The sequence below is a fragment of the Sinocyclocheilus anshuiensis genome, unplaced genomic scaffold (assembly GCF_001515605.1).
Source record: "Sinocyclocheilus anshuiensis isolate Anshui unplaced genomic scaffold, SAMN03320099.WGS_v1.1 scaffold1599, whole genome shotgun sequence".
Lineage (NCBI taxonomy): Eukaryota > Metazoa > Chordata > Actinopteri > Cypriniformes > Cyprinidae > Sinocyclocheilus > Sinocyclocheilus anshuiensis.
The window spans coordinates 142467-153448 of NW_015549671.1; the positions used below are offsets into that span (position 1 = coordinate 142467).

At 36.4% G+C, this 10982-nt stretch overlaps 1 protein-coding gene across 4 annotated transcripts in view; it reads right to left on the minus strand.

Annotated features, from left to right (window-relative positions):
* The window catches only part of LOC107660316 (PEX5-related protein-like), a 111308-nt gene that overhangs the window by 63870 nt on the left and 36456 nt on the right, over nucleotides 1-10982 (minus strand). The gene's annotated exons all lie outside the window — the stretch shown is intronic.

Sequence of the window (10982 nt, forward strand, 5' to 3'; positions counted from 1 at the left end):
TATATATAATGTTGTGATGTCTAAATTCCTGTGTAGCATCTACAATAGCAACTTATCTGTCAGGGTTCTGGGCTGTCTGTGTGTGTTTTGCCCCCCATTACCCAGGTTCTCCTCATGTTAATTGTGTTAATTTGATTATGATTCCATGCACCTGTGTTCCCCTGATTGCCCTGTGTTTATTAGCCCCAGTCTGTGTAGTCTTCCTTTGTCAGTTCTACTTGTTGGGTGTTGTGAAATTCCCCTGTCTCCATGTTACCCCTTGGATTTCTGGATTAAAAGACATTTATGAGTTTACACCTTGTCTCCTCGCTCCTCGCCGCAGGCTAGTGTGACATTATCTAATTATCAACTTATATATACCATCAGGAGCCAGGGGTATTATTAGTGCATCCCTTTAAATAAGCTCTATTTTATATGAAAAATTGTTATCATTACCAAAACTTTGCCACAACATAAACCTACTTATCCTCAGCAAAGACATGCTACAGTACATAGAGTAGTAAACCATTGCTCTATTCAGGGATACACTGACTAGACACCAGCCAAAAACATGGGGCTTACAACAGTGCTTTTAACAGTCCCTACGCCACTCAGACATCTAAGCACTGGATCTAAGCACCACATCTAAGCACTTAAGCCACCACTGGGACACTGAGAGCTGGAGTGGAAGCAATTCACTGGCAATGTTTAACACTGCAGAATGCCATTTAAACACCCCAATGTATTTGCTGAGTTGAACAACTACACTGTTGGTCCCATATTGCAATTCAAGATCATCTAACTGTGCTGTTTTATGGTGATCAATGAAGTGAACATCTAATGCAACAATCCATGGTCCAGCAACAGAAAAACACCAAAAATATTTTTTTTAACTCTGGAGACATATAAGAAACAAAAGAACTTTCAAAAAAGATGCTATCAATAAGTTGTGTGTTTAAACTAATTTAACCTTATTATAAAATGCCTTTGATTGTTGAGGGTGATTACCAGTCTGTGCAAGAAACTGAACATTATTTACCACATTATTACTTGTAATTCATAGCCTCAGGCAAACAGGGAAATCTAGTTTTCATCAGGTCCCCTCACTTTACATAAACAATGAGAAACCATAAAAACTTTCATTTCACCCCTTCATTTAAGTGTTCTGTTCACATATGCACAATCACCAGCTCATCGGTCTTCGATCTGAGTCAGAACTGTTTCCTCAGTTCAGTAACTTTTGGAGTAACTGGAGTGCTGATGAATATATACCATCAGGAGCCAGGGGTATAAATTTTGTGTTCCTTGATATGCTTTTTTTTCTCAAAAGCAGGCAGCCACAGACTCGCATTATATGAATCACCAAGGACCACAGTTTCAGCTAAAAATCTTTACTGTTCTACTGAAGAAAAAAATGTCACCTACATTTTGTATGGCCTGACGGTGAGTAAATTAACAGCACATTTTCATTTTTAGGGGAACTATCCATTTAAGAGACAGAGCAGGAATACAGCTGGTATAGAAAAGAATCACCCCCCATTAAAATGATCACATTTTGTTGCTTTGCAGCCTGAAATGAAGATGGACACAGTTTTTGTTTTATCCAGCTGTATTTACTCAGTGCAACTTATAACATCCAAGTGAAAGATATAACACCAATGCAACATTTGCCCACTCTTCTTTGCAGAACTGCTCAAGTTTAGTTAAATTTGATGGTGACAGTTGGTGGACAGCAGTCTTCAAGTCATTACACAGATTTTCAATGGTGTTTAAGTCTGGGCTCTGACTAGGCTGTGCAAGGACATTCACCTTTTTCTCCTTTAACCACTGTGTGGTCAGTTTTGCTGTGTGCTTTGGGTATTTGTCATGGAAGGTAAACCTTCTTACCATTGACAACTTTCTGGCAGAGGGCAGCAGACTTTCTTCAAGAATTTGACGGTATTTTGCCCCATCCATTTTTCCTTCTATCCTGACAAGTGCTCCAGTCCCTGCTGCAGAGAAACACCCCTATAACAGGATATTAACACCTCCATGCTTTTCTGTAGGAATGGTGTTATTTGGATGGTGAGCTGTATTGGATTTTCACCCGACATATAGTTTGGTGTTGAGGCCAAATAATTAAATTTTAGTTGTTTCATCTGCCTCAGATTATTCAAAGTGCATTTTGACAAAACTCAGTCTTGACTGCATTTGGCCTTTCTTGAGGAGTGGCTTTTTTCTTCCAATCCTCCCATACAAGCCACATTTGTGGAAAATTTGTAATATTGTTTTCACATGCACACAATGACTACTCTTTGTAATAAATTCCTGCAACAGCTTCAGGGTTGCTGTAGGCCTCTTGGTAGCCTCTCTGAACAGTTTCCTCCTGACTCTTTCATCCAGTTTGGAGCAACGTTCTAATCCAGGAAGAGTCTGTGTTGTACCAAATACCTTCCACTTCTTAATAATAGACTTCACTGTGCTTCTAGGCATTGATAAAGCCTTTGACATTTTTTTGTAACCATCTCCTGACTTGTGCCTGTCCACAACTTTATCCCGGAGATGTTTTGACAGGGTGCCTTGCCACCCATTGTTGGTTGTTTGCTTCAGTTGCACTACCAAGAACTGAAATGCTCCAGGAAAGCTCTTTTCATGCTGGGCTAATCAAAATTACCACAGCTGATCTCATTTGAAAGTCAAATGGCTTTGTGTGCCATTGAGAAGGTGATTAGCTACACCTTATTGAGTTTAAATGTGATTTTTAGGAGGGGGTGATCCTTTTTCCAACTCTGTGATTCAGTTTTTATTTTATTTATTTTTCTGACATGTTGGTGTTATATCTTTAACTTGGATGTTATAAGTTGCACTGAGTAAATACAGCTGGATAAAACAAAAACTCTGTCCATCATCATTTCAGGCTGCAAAGCAACAAAATGTGATTATTTTAAAGGGGGGTGATTCTTTTTTTATACCCACTGTAAATGAACATGAATAACTGATTAAATAGTGTCTCTTTAGCACAACACTGATCAAAATGGTCCCCTTAGCGGTGTGTCACCCACTGTCACGTGTCAGGTTTTAACCCCCAAAAATATAATAATTAAAATAAGGTCAATTCCTATAGCTATTGTAAAACTAATATTTATTATCCCTTATTTGTTTTAGGTATGTCATAAATATTATTTTCCTGTGTAGATATATAATCATTTTTATTTCATTATTATCTCAATGGATCTTTTATTAAATACTGTTTAATTAATAGTTATGTTATGCAAAATAAATGACAACACATGACATTCTACTCGGAGCTGTCCTCGGACTCGGAATTACAACATCACAACATCATGACATCACAACATGACAACATCAACACCTAATAGTGCCAAAATGAATCTGCAGCAGACAGGTGGTATAGCGGTCACGTGGTCCAAGTCGTAACTCTCAGAACATTCCCAGCTTACAAGTTGTTTGGATTCTCAATTTCGACTTGCAATCAGTGGATTAACTTTATATGATGAATATATTTAATTTAGGACTTTATTTTCAAAGATCTGAGCACATAGATTACATCAAAGAGGGTAAATGAAAGCTCAACTCGCCTGTCACAGATCAATTCTCACTGGTTCTTGCCGAAGATCAAACAAGATTCTGTGACATACAAGAACAAACCTCATTGGTTCTCGCAAGTGAAGGAAGCACATTTAAGCTTCCATTTGTCAATGTTTTTATGTGAATAAAAGCCTAATTAAACCACTGTATTCATATGGATTACTTTTACAATGTCTTTATAAACTTTATGAATCTTGAAAGTTTTGGTGGAAAGGACTTTCTATGGAGGAACAGAAATCTCTCAAAACAAAACAAAAGTCTTGGCCGATTTCACACCGTAATCTTGAGCTTCATGTCAGTGTAGCATTGTCACTGCAGCTGCTGACTCGTGAGAGTATTCACACTGTCACAGCAGCGGCTCAAAAGCTACATATTTCTTTACAAAGACAACTATAAATTTGCTTTTAGAAGTGGTCAGTTATAAACTTGGAAGTTTTAAAGTCTTGAAAGTTTGTTAACATGGGTAAATGGTAAACAAACAAAAAAAACAGCTCCAATCTGAAAATCTGAAAAATGTAGTTTCAGTCATAATTCAATATAGAACATGCTGTTTTTAATGTTTTTTTTTTGTCTTACACCAAACTTGAACCCAAACTGAATAATTAAAAACAAGTTTAAATGGGTAAATCTTCGATATTCTTCTATATTTTTGATTCTTCATTTTCTTTTCTGACATACAGAAACATCATTACAAAACATCTTTACACAATACTTTAAAACTCTTTGTGGATTCAGGCTTGTTGACAAAAAATTAATATGAGTATATGTGTGTTGAGCATCCGATTACACCTGTACTATACACGCTGCCTCTGGGAGACCCATAGTGGCAGCAATTGGGTCCCTTACAGAAAAAATATCGGCTTTCGTTGATTTCCATTTACAAACTTTAGTCACGTCTTTACCTTCTTATACTAGAGACACGATGGATTTTATCGAACTCATTAATAATGTGACATAACCTGATTGTCCTGTCCTTCTAGTCACCATGGATGTTGAATCGCTTTACACCAATGTTCCATTTCAGGGAGGGCAAGAGGCAATTAAATTTTTTCTCAATCAACGTCCTTGTCAGGGTCCAAGCACTGTATGTTTGAGTGACTTGGCAAAATTGGTGCTTTCACATAATAATTTTTTGTTTGGGTCAGATTACTATTTGCAGATCTCAGGGGTCAGCATGGGTTCCAAGATGTTTTGCATCTTTATTTTGTGGGTTGTTTGAACATCAGTTTGTGTTAAATCCTGGGGCGAATGATTTCTTGAGACACATTGTTCTATGGAAACGATACATTGATGATGTTTTTTTAGTATGGAGTGGTACTGAATTTGTTCCATAGTTTGGTTAATAATAAGTGAAGTGCGTTGAAATTTACGATGGAATTTCATCAAGAGAAAATGCATTTTTTTGTACGTGCTTGTTCTTCTCAATGCATCAGGAATTGAAACTACTTTGTATCGCAAACCAACTGACCGTAACACTATCTTACACGGACAATCCTATCATCCTGTGTCATTAAAGCGTTCGTTACCAATTTCCCAATTTAGTCGAGTTCACTGTCAAATTTTATCAGAGAGATTCAGAAAACGATCATATCGAGAAGAGTGGATTCAGTCTGCAGCGAGTCGTTTTAAAGATGTGTCACAACAAGAGAGTCTCGTTAAAAAACAAAAAATTTGACCGTCGTGTCAATTGTTACATCCAATATTCGCCTGTGTCGAAGGACATTGATTATGTTTTATTGAAACATTGGCATATTGTAGAGAGTGATCCCAACCTCAAGAAATGTTTTGACAAACCACCTCGTTTAGTGCACAAGAAAACACCTAATCTTCTAAATATTTTGGTTAGAGCTGATTTGAAACCTGCTCCTCATTTTTTGAACAAAATACCATATGGGAATTACAGATGCGGTAACTGTCAACAGTGTAATTTCACAGATATAAGACATCGACTTTTACACATCCGCACACGGCTAAAAAAATTTAAATTCGAGGCACTATTTCGTGTAAGATGGCTAATGTCATTTACCTGTTGCGTTGCCCCTGTGGTTTATGTTATATTGGTAAGACCTCTGAAAAATCACATTTCTGAACATCTATGTGCAATTAGACATTGCGATTAAAAAAAAAAAAAAAATTGACCGTCGTGTTAATTGTTATATCCAATTTGCCTGTTTCGAAAGACATTGACAGTTTTATTAAAACATTGGAATATTGTAGAGAGTGATCCCAACCTCAAGAAATGTTTTGACAAACCACCTCGTTTAGTGTATAAGAAAACACCTAATCTCCGAAATATTTTGGTCAGAGCTGATTTGAAACCTGCTACTCATTTCTTGAACAAAATACCATATGGGAATTACAGATGCGGTAACTGTCAACAGTGTAATTTCACAGATATAAGACATCGACTTTTACACATCCGCACACGGCTAAAAAAATTTAAATTCGAGGCACTATTTCGTGTAAGATGGCTAATGTCATTTACCTGTTGCGTTGCCCCTGTGGTTTATGTTATATTGGTAAGACCTCTGAAAAATCACATTTCTGAACATCTATGTGCAATTAGACATTGCGATCCAAAAAGTCCGGTAGCACAGCACTTTGCAGATTCAAGACACTCAGTTTCCACTCTTCAGTACATAGGCATTGAGGTAGTTAAGTGTCCACGTCGCGGAGGTGATATCAACAAATCGCTTTTACAGCGTGAGGCCTTTTGGATTTATACACTACACTGTAAAAAAAATTCCATAAGATTTACGGTAAAAAACCAGCAGCTGTGGTTGCCGGAATTTTACCGTAAAAAATACGGTAGCAACATTTTAGGTTTTACGGTTTTAACTTAAATTTACAGTTAAATACCGTAATTTCATAACTGATATAATGTTAATATACCAACTTATTGAAGTACTGAAATCTGTTTTGTACCTTTGTAATACACTGATAACCACCAAATGCAGGTGGTGATGAGAAAGTCACATGATGAACCAAAGCCCATCACAAGCAGCTTTTAAATACACTGAACAAAATTATAAACCAGTCTTTTACCGTTAAATTCACTGTCATTTTTTACAGTGTAGACATGTTATCCCCGAGAGGATTAAATGAGGACTTTGATATTCGTCCATTTCTTTAAACATAAGATATCTATGTATATATAATAAATGCTTTGTGGTTATTGATTGTATTTATGTACGTAGGCAGGCATCAATTAATGTTATTGAATAATACATTGAGAATTGTATTCTTGTATTTTTTATTTTGCATAGCTTTATATGTTTTGTTTTGTTGTTTGTTCATTTATTTATTTATTTTTATTTTTTCTTGGTTTTTCTCCTTGGTTGATATGTCATTGTTTTGGTATTATTCTTATTATTATCATGATAATATTGTACGGTCGGTCATGTGACCTTTGATCACCTGGAGGTAGGCCTATAAAGATTGGTACATCAGTGTTGTTCATTTGTCTGATGAAGAGCCTGCGTGCTCGAAACGTCACATACGCTATGCGACAGTTTTTTTTTTTTAATAAATGTTTTTATACTTTTGGAGCTTTGGTGTTGCCGACTTTACATTTAAAAAAATTTTCCACTTGTTTCTTAGTCGAGCACCCAGTTGAGATCGATGTGCGTGCTTTTGCCTGTTCTTTTTCTGACATACACTAATTCTTGTTAAAACACACTAGACATGCTTATTCTATTCATTTTTAGCACATTTTCTGTGGAATCATATTTAATTTGTCCATCAAAAGTGTCCTATCACTTTATTTGAGCATGAACAGCGCAACAAAAATAGAATCGGCCCCGAAACAATCACTTCAGCGGTGCTCCTGCTCCCGGTGAGAATGCACTCATTTGTTAACATGCACGCCAAAAAAATATGCACTGCTCACGTGCCGCTCATGCTTGCGGTGTGAAACCGGCCTTATTAGTTTAGAGTGACATGAGGTTGAGTTTCTTGAAATATCCCTATTACATCCTATTATGCGAGTTACAGAGAGTTTATGACGTTGTAGTAGGTAGGTAAGAACAAATGGTACAACCAAAGTACTAGTAGTTACTAAGCCCCCACTGTCAGCATTATGTTCCAATTAAGTAAAGACTTTATGAACAGCTGGTTCAACCCTACATATGGCTCAGGTCACTCCTTCACTGTAAATATTAGTGGTCGACCAATATTGTTTTTTTGACAGTCGATATCTTAGAGAGCAGAGTGCTGTAATACTATTACAGTATTTTTCACAAATAAAGAAATATTTAAAATATATATATAAATAAAAAAGAAGTAAACACTGTAACCAACAGGGCACTCAGTAATCTTGGAAGTTTGTGTGCATTGGGAATCATATTTTTTCAAATAAAGCCATTGTAACACTCATTTTACATAGAGCACGCAGTGAAAATTAGATGAATATGACAATGGGCAAATGAATAAAGCGCATCACAATTTTTAGAAATCACAAATATAAAGTTTGTCGCTCGTGCATCTCCAGTGAAGCCGAACTCTGCTCCTGTCCACATTCAATTCGCACGGACCGACCGTCACAGAGTACACGCGATCGTATGCAGGATAGAAATGCACATTTCACAAGATCTCACAACTGGATTCGACTAAGTCTGCAAGGTTTGTGAAATTAAATGTTTATTAGACATTCAAAGATTTGTCTGAATTATATAAATACATATTTGCTGAATGCTGACGGTAAACAAGTATTATAATGTTTGCCTTTCTATTACTAATAATATAAAAGTTTAAATTCTTTGTTTAACAGTTCTATCTGATTATTAGACAAACTTCTGTCTGTATTGGATGGAACTATTAAACAGTGTCAGCAAACAATAAAGAGGGAGAATATGAGTGCTGTGTGCTCAGGTGCTGCCGTTCTCTGTACCGTCAAAATAAAAGTCCCACCGATATTTGAAAAATACCAAATATCAGCCGATATATCAGCCTTGGCAATATATCGGTCAACCACTATAAATATAACGATTTTTTCTTCCTAAAATTAGAAGATTGCTCAGAAAAGTAATAGCACATCTTAGCATCATCTCTACAAGCCATATAGTTTGAGGCATCATAGAACTTTTTATTGTTCATACACTAATAATACTTAGTAGCAATGTTCCCTCTAATTTTTTTATGGCACTGAGCAAATAATTATTTCTCTGAGCACAAACTTTAAAACTGTGAGCAACTTGAGCAAAAATCTTCTGTGACAATATAGTCTACACAAAAAGGGCATATTAATTATGCTATAGTTTGATAGATGACATAGTCCCTTCTATCAACTGTTTAACAACAAGTACAGTAACTATGACAGTACAATATTTTAAATAAAACATTTTATTAAACCACATTTTAATAAAACTATATACACAACAACATCATAGTGCTTCATCAGTCCTTTCTTGACTGGCCCTGCAGGTCTGTGGAAGGTCTCTCTTAAAACAGGATCTAAAAAACACAGATGCACCACAATAGTAAAAATAGTATCTGCCTGTTTTATTTGAGCAATTATAGACATTGTTTAGGTATGCACTCCCGTTTGTGTTTATTTCTGCTGGTGTGAACTAATACACCAAAATAGTAATCTGTAATAAACAAAGTGTAAAGCTTTTGTCAACTAATTAATACTTTATACATTATAATGTTTAAGGATAATTAAAATTGTTATTCGAGTAAAGAGTAAAAATATTGTCCAAGTCAAACACATTGCACAAAATAACTGAATGAACTGTCACTATTTATGTATTTATTAATTTTGTAGCATACCTTAAAACCTCTCCCGTCTGTCCTTGTTCCCTTTCCAGTGGTTGTAGACCTTGTAAAGATTTATAGGGCCTTCTGCTTGTGTAGACCAGATTCTCATCAGCTGATCCAAAAGGGTGGTCTGAAGTCGGTTGCATGAATTTGTCTTGATATGATTAATCAGACTGAAACTGCGTTCACAGTCTGCACTAGATGCTTGGAATGTCCCGCAAATGTCAATAAGCTGTACACTGAACTCCTCACTTTTTGGTGTCCAAGTTACCATTTCAGCAAATGTCTGCAGCGCTCCCATTTTTCATTTTTCTTTGACAGTGAACTTCTCTGTCAGTCTGGTTACATAATCTATAAACATGATCAAAATCAAGTGTTGAATCCAGTGTCTCTAGGCTAAAAGCAGACCATTCTTTAAGCTCACCTTCAGGAAATCGAGCATCAAGATGATCACACTTTATGGACAAACGGAATAATATGACTGCACTGTCACATGTTTCCAACAGCTCGTGCGTTCACTCGGCTGCTCCAATAAACATGCTGTCCAAGATACTGAGAACAAAGATTTTCTATTTTAGCTCTGAGCAGAGCGAGTTCTTCCAACATGTCTCCAAGCACAGTAATTGCAACTCTACTTCGGACCGGACAGTTTTTTGAGACAGTATTTCGCTAGGGATGGGCAGATCGATCCTTAAGTATCGATACTTTCGATACTGATGTTGTATCGGAAGGATCGATCCTCACATAAAAATATTGATTCTAAAGTGCATTTTTTAACCATTAATTGTATTTATTTATCAAGAAATTCGGTGCATAAAATAAGCTTCTAAGTGGAAAAATAGACTATATTAGTGAATAATTGTGTTGGATAGAACCATTTCTCCTGCTCATCGGAACACACACACATGCTGAAAGACAGAACCAATCAATCACAGACAGCGTTCGCTGCTGACACATGGCTCACAGTGCTTGTTCAAATAGGGCTGCGATTCCCAAAAGCATCAGAAGCATAAGTAGATCTTAAGAAACCATTGCCACATTATTACATTACATTACATAATATTGTTACTATATATGAAATTAATTCTGAAAAATGCATCACGGTTTCCACACAAATATGAAGCAGCAATAATAATAAATGTTTCTTGAGCAGCAAATGATATTAGAATTATTTCTGAAGGAACATGTGACACTGAAGACTAATGAGCAATGATGCTGAAAATGTTATATTTCACAATATTGCTGCTTTTACTGTTTTTTTGTTTTTGTTTAGTTTTTTTGTTCAAATAAGTGCAGCCTTGGTGAGCATGAGACTTAAAAAAATATTACAAAATCTTACTGACCCCAAACTTTTGTGTAAAAGTAATATTTATTTTAAATTGGCTAGTGTCAGACTCTGTTCCATGTTTTGTATGTGTCTTGCTCCCCAGGTGTTCCTTTCCCATGTTTAATTTGTCCCAGGTGTTCCCCATGATGGTTCATTGCTCCCAGGTGTGTCTCGTCATCCCTTCCTCCTGTGTGTGTGTATAAAAAGTGTTCCCAGTCCCAAGTTCTCTGTCCGCTGTGAACGTCTTCCTGTGTTCGTCTCCCTTGGTTCCTTGGTGGTAATAAAGTCCTGACGTATTCTCCAGCGTCTCCTCGTTCCTCGTGTGTGTGCA